Raw genomic sequence first — 18,613 nt, 5'->3', positions numbered from 1 at the left:
CTACGTGTCCTAAAAAATAATATAGGGACTTCCCTGGTGGCACAGTGGTTAAGAATCCATCTCCCAATGCAGGGGAGGTGGGTTCAATCCCTGGTCAGGGAACTAGATCCCACATGGATGCCGCAACTAAGAGTTCAAATGCCACAACTAAGGAGCATACATGTCGCAACTAAGGCGCCCGCGAGCAGCAACTAAGACCTGGCACAACCAAAAATTTTAAAAAATTTTAAATTTAAAAAATATATGGAGGTTCTATGATCACTAATGGTAGCATCAATTCTTATCAGAATTGATGGTGCACAGTCATCCTGCTGTGCTACATTTTCAACCTATCCTTGAAATGAAAACACAAGTATCTTAAAACTAAGAAACTTTCAACTTAACAAGCTCTGAGGACACAATGAGAAGTCTGCAACCTGGAAGGGGACCCTCACCCAACCATACTTGCACCCTGACCACGGACTTCCAGCCTCCAGAACAGTGAGAAATAAATTTCTGTTGTTTATAAGCTTTATAAAAAATCTTGATAATAGTCCAGGAAATACAACGTGCTAATGGCTACATTTTCAAAAAATACACTTTAAAAGGGGGTGCAAAAGGTTATAAACATCTTACAGACTCATACTGTAAAGCTGGAAGACAGAGCTGTGCAGAGGGGTTCATGAGGGAAATGCAACATAAGCCAGGAATTTCAAACTAACCAAATAAAGAACTGGAAGTTTTCAAAAATTCCTGAAATGTGGGGGGCATGAGAACTGCAAATCAAGGAGAACCTAGGCATAAAAACATACTGTAAATGATTATTTAGCTAATAATTCTTTCTATCAGGTTAGAGAATCGTATTAATGACCATTCTTATGGCTTCTTTTGGTGTAATTATTTGAAACATAAAATAGAATGGTAAGGTCACCTCCAACAAGGCTTTGGAATACAGACACATTACCATCTTTGAAGTGATGCTTACTGAAATACAACTATTGAAACTGGGTATGAGACAAGGAGAAATGACAACAGACTAAGCAGCTGCTGAACTGCTCTGTCTTACGTTGCAGCAAAAAGTAGTTCCAACATTTCCATCAACTTATAAATTACAAAGAAACCAGGAAAATATAGCATGCAGCGTAAGAAAGAGATGGGGACTTCCTTAGTGGCACAGTGGTTAAGAACCCGCCTGCCAATGCAGGGGACACAGGTTCGAGCCCTGGTCCGGGAAGATCCCACATGCCACGGAGCAACTATGCCTGTGCGCCACAACTACTGAGCCTGAGCTCAGAGCCAGCGAGCCACAGCTACTGAGCCCACGTGCCACAACTACTGAAGCCCGTGCTCCACAACAAGAGAAGCCACCACCATGAGAAGCCCATGCACCACAACAAAGAGTAGCCCTTGCTCACCACAACTAGAGAGAGCCTGCGCACAGCAACGAAGACCCAATGCAGCCATAAATTAACTAATTAATTATTATTATTGTTTTTTTTGTGGTACGAGGGCCTCTCCCTGTTGTGGCCTCTCCCGTTGCAGAGCACAGGCTCCGGACGCACAGGCTCAGCGGCCATGGCTCACGGGGCCAGCCGCTCCGCGGCATGTGGGATCTTCCCAGACCAGGGCATGAACCCGTGTCCCCTGCATCGGCAGGCGGACTCTCAACCACTGCACCACCAGGGAAGCCCTAATTAATTAATTTTTAAAAAATAAGAAAGAGACGAACATTTTTTCAGCAAAAGTGTCGTGTGTAAGACAGATTCACAATTAAGTTTTCAATAAGCAGCTATTCACAAACAAAGGAAGAACCTTTATGTGCACACAGTGAAAAACATTAATTCATATATCTAAACCTTTTACCTATTTTCACATATATGGAAAGTGATCATATTGGTACTAGCATTGACAAATATAAGGTACACTTTTTTGTGTGTGTGTGGTATGCGGGCCTCTCACTGTTGTGGCCTCTCCCACTGCGGAGCACAGGCTCCGTACGCGCAGGCTCATTGGCCATGGCTCACAGGCCCAGCCGCTCCGCGGCATGTGGGATCTTCCCGGACCGGGGCACGAACCCGCGTCCCCTGCATTGGCAGGCGGACTCTCAACCACTGCGCCACCAGGGAAGCCCTAAGGTACACTTTTAACATTATGAAAGCACAGACCAAAACCTAGAAGTATCAATGAATCAAAGCACTGTGAATACCAACAGGCACATAGCAAGTTAGTTTTAGAATAGTCCAACAGGCTTATCACTCATAAACGGAATAACCTCTACATATAACACAACCACACACTAAAGTATATGGTCCAGCCTAAGGTGCTTAGAAAGGATGTTGGTAAATCCATAAACATAAAGAGATGGGTATGAAAATGACAAGGCAACTAGAAAGAATGAGGTGCAAAAAGTCTGGGAAAATGAATCTTCTTTGGCCCAAGAAAGACTACAATAATCTATAAAAACATGTAAACTTCTTAAGCATGACAAAAGAGACAATTCATCTATAAGTTCCCTACTATTTCCTTGAGAACTATCTTTAAAAGAAAATCAAGTATTCAGTGTTACTTTTCACCTAAAATACACCAAAGTATAATTAATCAAAGCAGGCATCTGCAGATGTGTGATAGTTGAAAAGACAGGTTTGCTGGATTTTTGAAACACATTCATTGGAACACCAAGAAAATCAATAGGCTAGGAAGTATGTCAGATTTAAAAAAAAAAAAAAAAAAAAAAACAAGAAAAACCTGTGGTTTCTTCCCCATAGCTTAATCTTTACCATTTCACCTAGTCCCATGTACAACTTCCTGCCTACATTTGAGAGCCTGAATTTCAATGCTCTTCTCACTACCAAACCAGAAATACCATCAATACTGTCAATAACCCTACTCATACTTCTCTCATAAGATCTGACTAAACCCAGATGCTTCTCCACCTGAAGCTGTAAGACCCCTGCTCACCCACTGATCAAAGCTCCCTCTGGATCTCCACTTTGAGACTGGGGAAGCCATCAGGCATGACTCCCATGTCACATCTACCTGTATATTCATCTAACTTCTTCCCCAACATCCTATCAAGAGGCAGAGCCCATGCTTCCTCACCCCTTGCCACTGCCCAAGCTGGTTCATTCTTGCTAGTTCTAATATATATCTCTTAATTATATTGCGGTATTCCTCATTTTTGATCACTCTCTCTTTATGCTCCCAACTTTAAACATAAAGAGTCCTCTCTATATTGAAAAAATCCTTCCCTTGGTTCTAATCACTAGTAAATCACGCCCAGAATCCAGAATGACTCCTTCTTTTTCCAAACTTATTTCATGTCTTTTATATTTTACTATTTCATGTACCTGTATCTTACCTTGGTATCTGAAAATAAGATAAGTCTTCTTTTGTATTTCTCATAACAGCTTTCACTCACTTATTCATTCAACAGCTATTAAGTACCTTCTACATGCTAAATTCAGGCAGTCTAAAGTAATACAATGGAAGTTTTAAATTTACTGAGATTCTAATATGTACAGAGCAAAATACTAGATACTGAGAACACATTCTATGACAAAGTCTCCTTTCCAAAGGTCTTAAAATGCAGATGGGAAGTTTTGATGCCTTAAAAAAAAAAAACTAGTAACACTAATAAACTAATAAAATGGCACATATTCGGCTCAATCTAAATGAATGATACAGGGAATAAGGGCAGGAACCAAATGGAAAAATTCAGAGATCTGAAATAACTGCAACTATATCTATCCCCCTTTAATTTTTTTCTTTCCAAACATGCTACTCTTCCCAACAACTTTCTTCCACACTCAATGTTATTAAGTGATGTAACAAATTTAAACATACCTAAAATAATGTTGCCAGACATAGTATGTGATGAACATTTCATGTCATTTGCAAATTTTGGTCTACCCCTAACTCCCAAACAAGGTGACCCCTTACAATCATTTTGGACTCTTCTTTCGCTTCGTTCTCAATATCCTACGTCCATATGTATTTCATTCCAATTAACCTTATCAACCTTGATACTTCAGGGCATTATCATCTACCAATGTATTCTTTCACAAATAAATTAATATAAAACTGTTTTCTTGCCATTTCCCCAATAAGGAAATCTACAATAGCTCCTTGTTGCCCATAATATCAATTATACTCTCCCCAGCTCAGCTTTCAAGATTCTACACGATCTACTTTACAGAAAAGACCTACATCACTTGGCAGAAGTACCTGTTTTTTACCATCTCCCCATTTCTGAAGCCATATGTTCCTTTCAGTTTTCAATTTCTCTTTTAGGTATTCTCATTCATCTTCCCACCCCTGTTTAAGAAAAAAGAAAGCATCTTGTGCTTTCCTCTATACTCTGTGCTACTGATTCCACCACCACCCATCTCTAAGGCTCTGCAGCTTCACTGCCTCTCTACGATAATCTCCCTTACTTCCCCAACTACTTCTCTGCCTAAAAGCACACTTACATTTACCCTATAAATTCTTGTGAACCAAAATATTTCCAGCAACTTCCTTCCTCTTATGGCCAAACTTTTCAAAAGAATAATCTGTAGTAAGCATATAGGCAAAATAACTGCCACCAAACTTAGAGAAATCGTTATTCTAAGAGTAAAAACAGTATGTAGTCATATAAGAAGAATGTGTAACTATTGCTAGAAGGAAATTGTTCCAAAATACTGCCTAGGAAACAAATTGAATCAAAGTGACCACAAGTACTACAAGTGTTTAAATGTAAAAAGAAAGATACAAAACAATTAACTGTACTGCAAATATACTGCCTAAATAATGTAGCAATATTTAGAAGTATTCATGGAGTCCAGAAAAAGAGAAATTAAACACCAAGAATATATCTGTGTGTATGCGTGTGTATGTTTATTTCCAGGATGGTTTTGGAAAGAACAGTTAGATATAACCAGTCAACAGGAAGATTTCTAATTCCAAGCTCACCAAACCACAGAATAGGGCCAGGAAGAAAAGCAGCACATTGATGCACTGGCCTTTATGTGAATCATGAACCATAACCCTCCCTTTCTGCCTGACCCGACTGCAATGCAAACTTCTGAAAGGAGCTACATTTGTCAGGGTTTGAGAAAGTCCATAACTATCTTTTGTTTTCGAAAAGGTTCAGGGACCCACAGTTCACAACACACATTCTAGTGTACTTCTCTATAATATTTCTCATTATAAATTTGCATTTTGGTTGCTATATCAGCATCTTACAATTTAGATAACTATAAGATGAAGTGGAAGAAGTGATCAAATCAAGTTATCTTACCTGAAACAGTGCTGAGCACCCCCATCCTACCCAGAAATTCTATTCTTTTAACTTCTATAGCATCATGGTTTAAGTTCTTTGCTGTTCCTCACACAAGTTCTTCTGCATCCAACCTTCTACAATATACGTACCTTTATTTTATAAGAGTTTTAGTACACCTCTATCAGTGGCTCTCAAAGTTTGGTCCAGGAACTTCTGAAGATCCCTGACACCCTTTCCAGTGGGGTGCTCCATGAGGTCAAAAATACTTCCATTATAATACCTATTATTTTTCACTCTCCTCTTATGAGTATATAGCATTTCCTAGAAGCTAACTAACATGTGATGTCACCACAGACTAAATGTATTAGCAAATATGAGATAAGCCAGACAGTATAACAGATCTGTAAAACTGTAAAATGAATTCTCACAAAAATTTTAATTTATAAACAGGGTTATATTTCATTAAAAATATGCTATATGTTAACATGTAATGGGATTTGTTACTGATAAATTAATAAATAAAATTTAAAATTTCTCAGTTTTAATTTCTAAAATGGTAAATATCGATATATATAACCAACAGAAGCAAGAGCTGTTAAGAGTCCTCAATATTTTTAAGAATAAAGGGGTCCCCAAGACCAGAAATTTTGAGAACCATTGAGCTAGATACATCTTAACTATATTTTGCATTCCCTCCCTTTTCTCCATTCAATTTCTTTCAATACAGGTGCCTGGGCCCAACCAACATAAAGAAATTAGTATAGACGTGTGTGCATGTGTGAGTTAGTAGACACACATGTACTGCCTAGCTCTGTTGGCTGACATCACTAAGAAGCAATGAAATCCAACACACCTAGCATCCAAAACTTAGTTTCTAAATACCATTATCCAAACAAAAGGAAATGGAGCTCCTTGGAAAAGAACTGATTTCAAAGCTGGGCAAGGAAAACTATACGATGACCTTGGAACATCTTGTGGTGTCAGAAACTAGAGTGCATGTCAAAAGGACACAAGGGTCTATCTGAAAGAGCTCCCAATAGGCAAAGCTGAAACAACTTGAGCAAAAAAATAAATGACAGTACCAGATTATAACTCAAATAATAAGGCAATATCCATTCTGATATAAATGGAAATAATTTTTTTTAATGGAGAGAAGGGATAGCTACAATTAACATAAATATAGAAGGAATGAGGAAAATACAAATTCACATTTAGGTAAACACTACATTAATAACTACAGCTGGCAGGATGCACCAATGGATGCTTAAATAGGTAGGAAAAATTTTTCAGTAGAAATAGGATATTTAAGCAGATTCAAACTATTTCCTACAAGATATTTGCCAATTACAAAGAAGAAAAAAGTGACTTTCAGGGAAAAACTGGCAGATATGATGTTAACGAAGTACTGAGAGTGTAGTATCACCTGTAATAAGACATACATCCCCATTTTATACTCCCTGATATGATACACCTTGAAGAGCACAACATTTCTGTGGAATTTGTCGAAAAATTAAAGCTTCAATCTAATCATAAGAAAACATCAGGCAGGGACTTCCCTGGTGGTCCAGTGCCTAAGACTCCGCACTCCCAATGCAGGGGGCCCGGGCTCAATCCCAGGTCAGGGAACTAGATCTGCATGCCACAACTAAGAGTTCACATGCCACAACTGAAGATCCCGCATGCTGCAACTAAGACCCAGCACAGTCAAATAAATAAATATTTTATAAAGAGAAAAAAGAAAGAAAGAAAACATCAGGCAGCCGCAAATTAAGAGACATTCTATAAATAACTAACCAATACTCATCAGCTATCAAGGTCATAAAAGATAAGCAAAGACTGAAAAACTGTCATGGAATGGTGGAGACTCAAGAAGATACAACTAAATACAACATGGAATCCTGAAATGAATCCTGGAACAGAAAAGGGATTTTAGGGGAAAAACAGATGAAATTCAACTAAGATCTGCAGTTGATTTTACTGTATTTTACCAACATTAAGTTCCTGGTTTTGATAACTGTACTATGGTTGCATAAGCTTTGATATTAGAGGAAGCTGGGTAATGAGTTTATGTGAACTCAGTACTACTTCTGCAACTTTGTCATAAATCTAAAATTATTTCATAATAAGTTTTTAAAAATTATTCTATAATTTTTCTAAACTAAAACTAGAGTTGCCACATGATCTTGCAATCCCACTCCTGGGCATATAGCTGGAGAAAACTATAATTTGAAAAAATATATGCACCCCAATGTTCATAACAGCACTATGTACAATGGCCAAGACATGGAAGCAACCTAAATGTCCCATCAACAGATGACTGGATGAAGAAGATGTGGTACATATACACAATGGAATACTACTCAGCCATAAAAAAAATAAAATAATGCCATTTGCAGCAACATGGATGGACCTAGAGAATATCATACTAAGTGAAGTCAGAAAGAGAAAAACAAATATATGATATCATTTATATATGTATATATATGGAATCTAAAATATGACACAAATGAACTTATTTACAAAACAGACTCAGAGACATAGAAAACAAACTTATGGTTACCAAAGGGGAAAAGGAGCAGAGGAGGGATAAATCAGGACTTTTGGATTGGCAGATACAAACTACTATATATAAAATAAACAAGATCCCACTGTATAGCACAGGGAAAAGAATATAGAAAAGAATGTGAAAAAGAATATGTACATATATACACACACACACACATATACATATATATGTATAACTGAATCACTTTGCTTTAAACCAGAAACTAACACAACATTGTAAATCAACTACTCTTCAATTAAAAAAAAAACAACCCAGGGGCTTCCCTGGTGGCACAGTGGTTAAGAATCCACCTGCCAATGCAGGGGATGTGGGTTTGAGCCCTGGTCTGGGAAGATGCCACATGCTGTGGAGCAACTAAGCCCGTTTATCACAACTACTGAGCCTGCGCTCTAGAGCCCGCAAGCCACAACTACTGAGCCTGCGTGCCACAACTACTGAAGCCTGCGCGCCTAGGGCAACTAAGCCCATGCCCCACAATGAGAAGCCACCGCACTGAGAAGCCCACTCAGCGCAATGAAGAGTAGCCCCTGCTCGCCACAACTAGAGAAACCCTGTGAGCAGCAATGAAAACCCAATGCAGCCAAAAATAAAATAATTTTTAAAAAAACACAAAACAAAACCCAGCATTTATATGGTGTTCTACAAATTTGTGATTCCTCCTCAGCATAGTAACTAAGATTTATCTGGTATTTACTATGTGCCAGGCACTGTCCTAGGTACTAAGGATACAATGGTTGGGCATGCAGGGAGGGAGGGGGGTGCTTGTGGTCTCTATCCTGTATAATCTATTGCATTTAATCCTACAGTAAAACTATGAGGTTAGCATTTTCATCCCATTTTACAAATAAGAAGACTAAGGCTGAGAAAGGTTATTTGTCTAAGGGAAACAAAAATTTACACCCAAGTCTTCCAAATCCAGCAACAGAGATCCTACTTATTGTAATCTGTGAATTATTTTTTATCCTCATGTTACCAATAAAGAAACTAAAACTTCACAGAGGTAAGTGTCTTACTTCAACCTTAGGACTTAAACCACGATTTTGTATCTCTTAATCTGGTGTTATTTCCATTACTATTGGGTTGGCCGAAAAGTTCCTTCAGTTTTTAAGTGAAAATAAAAGATACATTTTTCATTTTCACCAAGGACTTTATTGAACAACATATTCACTGTTTTGTTCCACTACCTTCTGTCATTTTTCAGGCAACTTCATAATTCCATGTTCCCAAAACTTTTTATCTTTTTGAGCAAAGAACTGTTCCAGGTACCTTTTACAGTCTTCCAAAAAACTGAAATTTTTTCCATTAAGAGAATTTTGTAAAGACCGAAATAAATGAAAATCTGAAGGTGCAATGTCTGGTGAATACGGCGGATGAATCAGAACTTCCCAGCCAAGCTGTATCAGTTTTTGCCTGGTCATCAAAGAAACATGCAGTCTTGCATTAACCTGATGGACGATAATGCGTTTTCTGTTGACTAATTCTGGACGATTTTTGTCACGTGCCTCTTTCAGTTGTTCTAACTGGGAGCAGTACTTGTTGGAATAAATCGTTTGGTTTTCCAGAAGGAGCTCATAATAGAGGACTCTTCCAATCCCACCATATACACAACCTCACCTTCTTTGGATGAAGACCAGCCTTTGGTATGGTTGGTGGTGGTTCGCTTCGCTTGCCCCACAATCTCTTCCATTCCACATTACTGTACTACACCCACTTTTCATCGCCCATCACAATTTGTTTTAAAAGTGGAACGTTTTCATTACGTTTAAGTAGAGAATTGTGGGACTTCCCTGGTGGCGCAGTGGTTAAGAATCCTCCTGCCATATGTATAGCTGATTCACTTTGTTATATAGCAGAAACTAACACACCACTGTAAAGCAATTATACTCCAATAAAGATGTTAAAAAAAAAAAAAAAAGAATCCGCCTGCCAATGCAGGGGACATGAGTTCAATCCCTAGTTCAGGAAGATTCCACACACCTCGCAGCAACTAGGCCTGTGCACAACCACTGAGCTTCTGCTCTAGAACCCGAGAGCCACAACTACTGAGCCCGCGTGCCACTACTACTGAAGCCTGCACACCTAGAGCCCGTGTTCCACAACAAGAGAAGCCACCACAACGAGAAGCCTGCTCACCACAACAAAGAGTAGCCCCCGCTCGCCACAACTAGAGAAAGCCCACCCGCAGCAACAAAGACCCAACGCAGCCAAAAATAAATTAGTTAATTTTTTTGAAATGCTTCCCCAAAAATGTAGAGAATCACATGCGGAAATACAGTCAAGAAGGTTTTTTCACTTAACTTATGTGGAACCCAAATATCAAAGCGATTAACATAGCCAAGCTGGTGCAAATGATTTTCAAAGCTTAATTTGGATATATTGAGTACGTCGGCTATCTCCCTCATGGTATAACACTGATTGTTTTCAATTGATGTCTTGATGTGATCACTATCAACTTCAACCCGTCTACCCCACCGAGAAGCATCGTCCAGGGACAAATCTCCAGGAAACTTCGCAAACCACTTTTGACCCGTTCAATCAGTCACAGCACCTTCTCCATTTGCATTTCAGTTGGGTTTTTACCCTTCTTGAAATAATAAAGCATAACACACCAAAAACATCGCTTTTTTTCTTCCATCTTCAATATTAAAATGGCTACACGAAAATTCACCAATTTTGATATTTTTTTTAAATGCATACTGATATGACAGCTGTCACAATACGATCAAACAAAATTGTTTCAAATGAAGTTAAAGACAACTTAGTGCTACTAGAGCTATCTTATGGAAAAAACCGAATGAACCTTTTGGCCAACCCAATATTACTGCTTCTTAAAAATCGAAAGTAATCAAACTTATTTAAAAAGATTTTTACACAAACATATTTCATTTTCCCTTATATAAACTATAGTTAGGTTGCTGCCAGAATGTGGAAAGAACTTCTAGTGGTTCAAGAGAAAGGAAGTATTTTTTTTTTTAAAGTGGACAAAATGTCAACAATATTTATTGAAGCTTAAGACTTGAGTTTCAATCCTTTCTCTTCCAATTATTATTGAGTAAACTTGGCTTCCATAAGTAGTATGGAAAAATTTAAAAAGCATAGGTTGGGATTTAAAAGAAATACAATCTAACCCCAAAGAGTAATACTAGCAGCGTGAGGCTAAACAACTAAAATTTAATCATTTGGAACTTTCTTCACCTATAAATGGAGGGAATATTCCTCACAGAACTTCTGTAGAGTTAAAGGAGATTATATATGTAAAGCATCAACTATAGTACATAGCAATATATAGTTGTTTTTTGCTGTTACTGATTATCATAATCATTTCCTCATCTGTTTATTAGTGGTAGTAATAATATCCAGCTTATACACATCAGAAAATCAAATGACATTACAAAAAAGCACCCTGAAAACCTTCAAGTTCTAAATAAATATCTATGGTTATTAATTATTATTACACAATTGCAGATGTGTAATTGCTTAGATATATAGAAGATTACCAATTTCTACAGAGCATCTCCACTTAGACATCCTATTATCTAAAACTCAATACTGCTAAAAATAAAACCTTTTTTCACATCAGAACCTCCTTCCAAACTCCCTGCCTTTCTTTTCTTCCCCGTGCCTTTCAATATGCTATATTATATCCCAGTCTCCCATCTAAAGACATATTTTAATTTTCTTCTCCACTCCCAACCCAAGACCAAGTCCAGTTGTTTTTCTTTTTTCTCAATATCACGTACAAATCTGGAAATTATATTTCATATTTCCTAATCCAGATCATTTAAAAAGACATTAAATTGGGAATCTTACACACTACTAGAGGGAGAATAAACAGATCAACATTTGTGGACTATAAATTGGCCAGTATATAATCAAGAGTCTTAAGAAATCTATACTGAAGAAATAATCTCACATGACAACAATGCCTACAGGTAACATCACAATATTATTTACGATCATAAATAAAGTGCGAACAGTCTAATACCCAGTAAAGAAAGAGTGAGATAAATTACAATACAGCTATATGACATATAGTAATTAGAAATCTTACTTTTGAATAATATTAATGACATAGTGAGATGCTCGTGGTTTAAAGTTAAATGATAAATATAAATATGTTGATAAATATATTTTTACAATTTTACACAAATACAAATACATATGCAGCACATTTTATATAAACACAACATATGCAGAAAAACAAACAAAAAAGGAAACACTAAAATACTAACAACAAAATGTTAGTGATTATCCTAGAGTACTAAGATTACATCAATTTTTATTATCTTCTTTATAGTTTTAAAATTTTTACATTTTCTCAACAAACATGTGTTACTTTATAATCCTAAAAGACATAAGTCCAGTCCTAGTACAAATCCCTAGTATTAATCAAAGAAAAATCTATTCATTGTTATCTTAATGTATTAAGCTATTCTAAGAATTGAAACATTAAGCCAGCAAAGTGAAACTGAAAAAATTTCTGTGAGTTGAAAAACAAAAAAACAAAAAAAAAAAAAGAGAAAGCCATCAAGTAAATCTTGATCCCTATCTCACATCATCAGCAAAAATCAATTCCGAATGGATTGTTAATCTAAATGGAAAAGGAAAAATCAAAGTTTCTAGACGTTAACAAAGGAAAATATCTTCATCACCTTGGGGCAGGCAAAGAATTCTTAAACAGGACACACAAAACACCAAAAGGAAAAGACATAAATTGAACTTCATTAACACTGACTTCTGTTCATCAAAAGAGTAAAAAGGCAAATCAGAGTGGAAGAGTGGAAAAGTTAACTGATATATATATCCAACAAATATATAAAGAACTACTACAAATCTGTAAGAGAAAGAAACAACCTAATAGAAAAATGGGCAAAAGATGAACATGTACCTTACAAAAAAATAATATCCAAATTGTCAGTAAACATGAAAGGCACTCAATTTCATTAGTTATCAGTGAAATGCAACCTAACAGATACCAAGGATACAGAGCAATTAGTATAAATTGGCAAAACTATTGAGAAAAACTTCTGACAGAAATTCCTATAACTGAACATATCCATACCCAGAAAACTCAATCCTAAGCATAAAACCAACAGAAATGAGTGTGCACATGCACCGAAAGACACAGCTATGAATATTCACAGCAGGGAATTCCCTGGCAGTCCAGTGGTTAGGACTCGGAGCTTTCACTGCTAGGGCCTGGGGTTCAATCCGTGGTCGGGGAATTAAGATCCTGCAAGCCACTTGGCACGGCCAAAAAAAAAAATAAAAGACTATTCGCAGGAGCACTTTTCAGAACAGCCAACATCTTGAAACAAGACGGCTATTATATTAGATATACTAGAATGAATAATTTTGATACATTCACACAACTGACAATTATCCAGAAATGAGAATAAACAACTACCTATGCAATAACATGGACATATCTCATAAAAAACGTAAAAGAAATCAGACATCAGAGTAGATAGTACATGATTCTATTTATACTGAATTCAAAGTCAGGTAAAGCTAACTGATGATGATAAAAGTGTTTGGGTAGGGGTTATCTTTTGGAATAAAGGAGGGTTGTGACTAAAAGGGATACAAGAAGGGGAGAGCCTCTGGGATACTGACAATGTTCTATATCTTAATGTCAGTATCGGTTACACATGTATGTTCATTTTTGAGGAAATTAGTGACTTACAATTTGTGTACTTTTCTGTATGAATGCTGTATTTCAATAAAAAGACATATACCTAGAGAAAGAGTTTTATAAATATGCAGACATATAGATAGATACAAGAAACATGCTTGTATATATAGATATCTATATATATAAGCATGATCCTTTCATCATTATTTCATTCAAACAAATCTAGTAATAACATAAATATCCATCAATAGGGGAGCAGTTAAATAAAATAAGGCATGTCATTTAATCATTCATTAAAATAAATAAGCTTTATATGCAATAACATGGAAATTTCTATAAAATGTTATTAAATGAATAATGCAAATTTCAAAAGTATATAAAAATAATGTTATCTAACTTGTATAAAACAAAATGTATATTTTCATAAGATATATATTTATAAAACACATTATATAGAAATAAATACAGACACATATTCTGTATGTTTGTTATAAATTTAAAATTTCCAGGATTATCAGTATTAGTGGTTATCTCTTTGCAATCAGAGTAGGAAACAAGGAACTTTTACTTTTTTCTTTGTTATCTTCTATACTATTTTAATTTTTACAAGGACTATGTAGTCCTTTTATAATAAACTTCATCATACAATTATGAAAAAACCCCAAGTAGACATCTCTGAGACTGATCTAGCTAGAATGACCCTATCACAGCCTTGTCTATAATGATTTCCACTTTGGGCACTACTTGATATAAGAAAGAGTGTTAACTCTCATTCAGTACCACTATCTCACAATTCCAAACCAAGCAATTAGACATCAAACATCAGACAGAACTATATGAAAAGTGTTAGGAGACTGGCTATGTTATTAAAGAATCTAAAAAGAAATCTTCTATTAACAATTTATGTCCACCTAAGGGGAAAAGAAAAAGATAAATTGAGTCCAACAACTTTACCAGCACTGGAGGATACTGAAAAATAGACCATTCTGGGTTAGCTCTCTAAAACAACCTACTAATGGAGATACCTTGATTCATCGACTTGCCAGGTGAGTCGAAATCAGTAACAATAAGCAATAATATGACTCTCAAAGCAAGATTACTCACTCCATGTTTTCTGCTAAAATATTGATTCCTATCAAATAGGACACTTTCTAAGAGCCATACAAGCAAGTAAAATTTTGTTTAAAAAAAAAAAACCCCTAGAGAACTGATATAAATTACCATATATTTTCTTTAAAATGAGCTCAATTAATAAATGTGTTTCTGAAAATGATAGCGGAAGAGTATGCTGAAGTAAAAAGCACCTGAATGCGGGCGGGGGTGTACCTCTTTAAGTATAAAGATCCAATAAAAGCCAACCAATAGCCTCATAAGACAAGGACCCAAGCTGCAAGGAACATAAAATTACTTCTGAATCTCCCAAATGAACTTTAAAAGAAATACAATGGTAATAAGAACTGGCTACAACTAATAAGTAACTGTTGAAAAAGTATACAATGTCATAAGGAGAACAAGTTGGGAGTTAGCCAAAAAGACAGGAAGAAACATATCATACCAATGACTATTTAAGCAAATAAATAGAGCCACACAGACTTGTCTCCTTCTAGGATGATTGCAAAAGATCATTTGTTACCAATAAATGTAATACCATTCTGCAACTAAAACAGAGTATAAAATATGTGGCAAAAATAGTTAAGTATCTTAAAATCACTGACATGGATAAAATGATTATTATTTTTGTTGTTGTTAAATAGGAGACGAAAAGTCACTCATTACGGGACATATACTCAAATTCCTAGCAACAGCATACTGGAGTTTTACTGACTGGAGCAAGAGCAACAGGTATTTGGGGAAATATCTACACAATTCTCCATAAACTAATGACAGGATTTAAGGCAATTTTAAAACTAAAAACAAAAGAGAGGTCCTAAAGCAAGGGCTAAATAAAGTCTTGAGTTGCCTAGACCATTAAACAAAATAATCATAAATACTAAATGCATAAAAGGATATCTACAGTTTTATTCATGCTGTTTTACAGCACAGAAATTCATGACTAAAATTAAAAAAGCTACACGAGCGCTGAAGTATATTTTTTCAGGAGTTATAAATACCTGAAATATCTTACACTTTATTGTATCATCAAATGACTAGAACATGATTTTTTATAGTTCCTAATTTATAAAATCCTTTCGTTCAAGTACAATCCAATAGCCTTCTAGAAAACAAATGTGGCATATATCGTTACGAATGACAGTTTGCTCCATTTTGTCAATACAAACATGTCCTTTACTCTTCAACATACTTGACATCAAACTGGAAAAATACAGACCATAAAGTTCCCAATCCCTCTTCTACGGGTATAAGAATTAAAAGGATAAGTCAAATACTATTTTTCAAATTTCTGAAATAAATTTAGGTTTTGAGTTGAGAAGCTTTCTAACACAGTGCTAGCCAATAAAGCTTCCAGCAATGATGGAAATATTCTTTATCTATGCTAATACAGAAGCCATTAACCACATGTGGCTACTGAGCACTTGAAATGTGGCTAATACAACTGAGGAACTGAAATATTAGTTTTAGCTCATTTTAATTCAAATTTCTAAAATCTTTGCAAACAAAGTTCTAATGAGCAAACTACGGACATTCAAAAGTTGGCCTGCAGGACTTCCTGGTGGTGCCATGGTTAAGAATCCACCTGCCAACACAGGGGACACGGGTTTGAGCCCTGGTCCAGGAAGATCCCACATGCCGCGGAGCAACTAAGCCCATGCGCCACAACTACTGAGTCTGTGCTCTAGAGCCCACGAGCCACAACAACTGAGCCCAAATGCTGCAACTACTGTAGCCTCTCCACCTAGAGCCCGTGCTCCGCAACAAGAGAAGCCACCGCAATGAGAAGCCCGCGCACCGCAACGAAGAGTAGCCCCCACTCGCCAAAACTAGAGAAAGCCCACACACAGCAACAAAGACCTAACGCAGCCAAAAATAAATAAATAAAATAAATTATTTTTTAAAAAAGGTTGGCCTGCAGACTGCAGATGAAAATGTAGAGCTACAGAGTTGAAGCTGGGTGATTGATTTAGAGTAGTAAGGTCAAGATAAATCCTGAAAACCAGCAGTTACCACAAATGAAAAACTTCTACTTCAACTGTCACAAAATAGGGTGTTTACATAGGCTACAGAACCTAAACTGTTATTAACAGTTTAAGAAAACTCAACTTTTTGTTTTGAATTAACAAAAAAAAGTTAATATGAAATAAAGTTCTTTGTGACTTCCAAGTGAATGAGCAAATAAAAGGAAAAAAACACATATATTCAGTATCTATTTTTATTTATTTATTTATTTATTTATTTTGCGGTATGCAGGCCTCTCACTGTTGCGGCCCCTCCCGTCGCGCAGGCTCAGCGACCATGGCTCATGGGCCCAGCCGCTCCGCGGCATGTGGGATCTTCCCGGACCGGGGCACGAACCCGTGTCCCCTGCATCGGCAGGCGGACTCTCAACAACTACGCCACCAGGGAAGCCCTCAATATCTATTTTTAAAAGACTTTTAGCACACAATCTAGAAAGGATGAAAGACCACGTAGCTTAAGCTTTCACATTCTGGGGGATCTGGATCATACTGTTCTACATCAATGCCCTCTATTAAACTCAAAAATGTATATTCATGATCCCAAGACCTGCCCTTCACCACTTTGCCTTATCAGCAGGAATGCATAAGTAGTAAGTAAGGGATACAATGTCTCATGTCTGTTATGTACTACTATAAAGCAATGTTACACAAATACTAAATTCTGCCATTTGGTATACAGTATGAGACAACTTTTCACTGATTCTTTCTCACAAGGGATTCAAATTTATCATCATCTATTAGGAGTAACAGGACTCAGTTATGGATTATCCAAAATTTGGAATATCAAGCAGGTATTTAAGAAGTAGTAGAAGAGTAAGGAGTTGAGAAAAGTTCAAACCATGCTGGTAAATGAAAAGAATAGATAAAAAGCAACATGACCCTATGCATGGTAGGCATATCAAAGAAGCACTAAAGAACATATAGCAAAATGTTAGGAGTGATTATATCAAGTGGCAGGGGTATGATAGGGTATTTATTCTGGAGATATGTACACCTATGTTCACACAAAAACCTACACATGAATGTTCACAGCAGCTTTATTTGTAATAGCCAAAACATGGAAACAATTAAAATGTCTCTCGATAAGTGAATGTTTAAACTGTGGTACGACCATACCATGGAATACTACTATATAATAAAAAAGAACAAAGAACTGATATATGCAACAACTCAGATGGCTCTCAAGGGCATAAAGTGAAAAAAGTCAGTCTCAAAAGGTCACATACTATATGATTCCACTGATATAATATTCTCAATATGACAAAGTTTTAGAGATGGAAAACAGATTAGGGTAGGATAGCCAGGGGTTAGGAATGGTGGGGGTAACAAGAAGAGGTGTGACTACAGAGGGGTAGCACCAGGAAGATCTTTGGTATGATGTTCTGTATCCTGAGAGTCATGGTAGTTACACACACCTACATGTATACAAAGAAAGGTCTAAAACAGTCATCTAAACTTCTACTTTAAGAAGCTACGAAAAGAAGGGCAAATTAAAAATAAAGTAAGCAGAAGGAAAGAAATAAATGAGAGGAAAGATGAAAGAAAGTTCAAATGAACGATAGTAAGCTCAATAAAACCAAACGTTAATCTTTGAAGAGACCAGTAAAACTGATAAACCTCTACCCAGATTAATCAAGAAAAAGACAATTAGCACTATCAGGAATGTGAAAAAAGAAACTATTACAAATCCTTTAGACAATAAAAGAATTAAGAAAATATTATAAATATTTTTGTTCAATTAAAAAATAAAAGAATGAACAAATCCCTTGAAAAGTATAATTTATCAAAACTAAATCAAGAATAAAATTTAAAATCTGAGTAGCCTTACATGTTTTAAAAATTGTATTTGGAAGTAAAAACTTTCCCACAAAGAAAACTCAGCCAAAGATTAGCTTTACTGGTGAAGTCTACTACATATGTATGATAGAAATAATACCAATCTTACACAAACTCTTTCAGAAAATAGAGAAGGAACTATTTCCTACCCCATTTTTAATGTGGCCAGTATACCTAAAACAAAGACTGCAAGAAAACTAGTA

The 18,613-nt window shown here is 36.2% G+C and overlaps 1 protein-coding gene across 10 annotated transcripts in view; it reads right to left on the bottom strand.

The window, feature by feature from the left end:
• The window catches only part of ZNF148 (zinc finger protein 148), a 127,985-nt gene that overhangs the window by 51,826 nt on the left and 57,546 nt on the right, over positions 1 to 18,613 (bottom strand). The gene's annotated exons all lie outside the window — the stretch shown is intronic.

This window comes from Kogia breviceps, chromosome 5 (assembly GCF_026419965.1).
Source record: "Kogia breviceps isolate mKogBre1 chromosome 5, mKogBre1 haplotype 1, whole genome shotgun sequence".
NCBI lineage: Eukaryota > Metazoa > Chordata > Mammalia > Artiodactyla > Physeteridae > Kogia > Kogia breviceps.
The sequence above is the reverse complement of the archived record's forward strand: the minus strand, read 5'-3'. Positions and strand labels throughout refer to the sequence as shown.